This window comes from Scomber japonicus, chromosome 9, assembly GCF_027409825.1.
Source record: "Scomber japonicus isolate fScoJap1 chromosome 9, fScoJap1.pri, whole genome shotgun sequence".
NCBI lineage: Eukaryota > Metazoa > Chordata > Actinopteri > Scombriformes > Scombridae > Scomber > Scomber japonicus.
The window spans coordinates 35426498-35427481 of NC_070586.1; positions in this window are offsets into that span (position 1 = coordinate 35426498).

The window sequence follows — 984 nt, forward strand, 5'->3', positions numbered from 1 at the left end:
GGAAGCAGATTAAGTCATGCATGATTAGTATTATTGAGGGAAATGTGACAAGATTCAGTGATTCAAACATAAAATTGACTAGCAAGAGAAAGGTGCAAATAGGAATAGCAGAGCACTTTTGGCCTATACTGTATATATATGAGTCAGTGGATATTACACTTCCCATATTGCAACATGGTATCCATGCAATTCCTCATCTCCACACCCCAGGATTTAATGCATGCTTTCTGTTGTAAATTTGCAGTCTTCCAGCCCCAACTCAGATAAACCCTTTTGACATCGTTATTTAGACCAAAGAGCAACTCCAGAGCCACAGAAGATATATTTTCAAGTGGAAAATCAGTGAAGTGCCCCTTTAAATAATGTAGATCAAAATGAACCAGATACCTACTCAAAATCCCTCCAGTGCAAATTCGAATTTAAATTACAACTATTTGGTAATATTAAGCAATAACTTCTGCAATTCTGCAATTTGATACCAGTTGTTTTAAATGTTAAATGTATTTTCTCCCTTCTTCTTTGCATTGTCATGCAAATATAAAAAGAAAGTTCTACAGAGGAAAGTTTTGAATGCAAATAAAGTTTTTCTTTGCCAAACCATAAATAATGAATGATTTGCCCTTACATGACCATACACAGGGCATCAGTGAATTTCAGTTCCAGTGATTTTCAGCCTATGTGAATACTCTCCTTATTACATGGGGTCCTCACATCATTTTGTGATGAAATCTTAACATTATCCTCAAGACTCTTTTCAGGACCAGAATGAGAGAATCTTTTAGATGCTCTCTCCTCTTTCCTCCTCTGGTCTTTTACCTGTCCATCTCTGAGGATTGGTTATTGATTTATCCTCCATCACTTCCTTCATTGCTTCCCTGCAGGGCATGAGGGCCCAGCAGCATTACAGTGCAGAGCATCTGTTCTCTCTACCCATTAGTTAGACACATCCTCAGGATGTAAGGCTGTGAGGCAGGACTCCAGGCC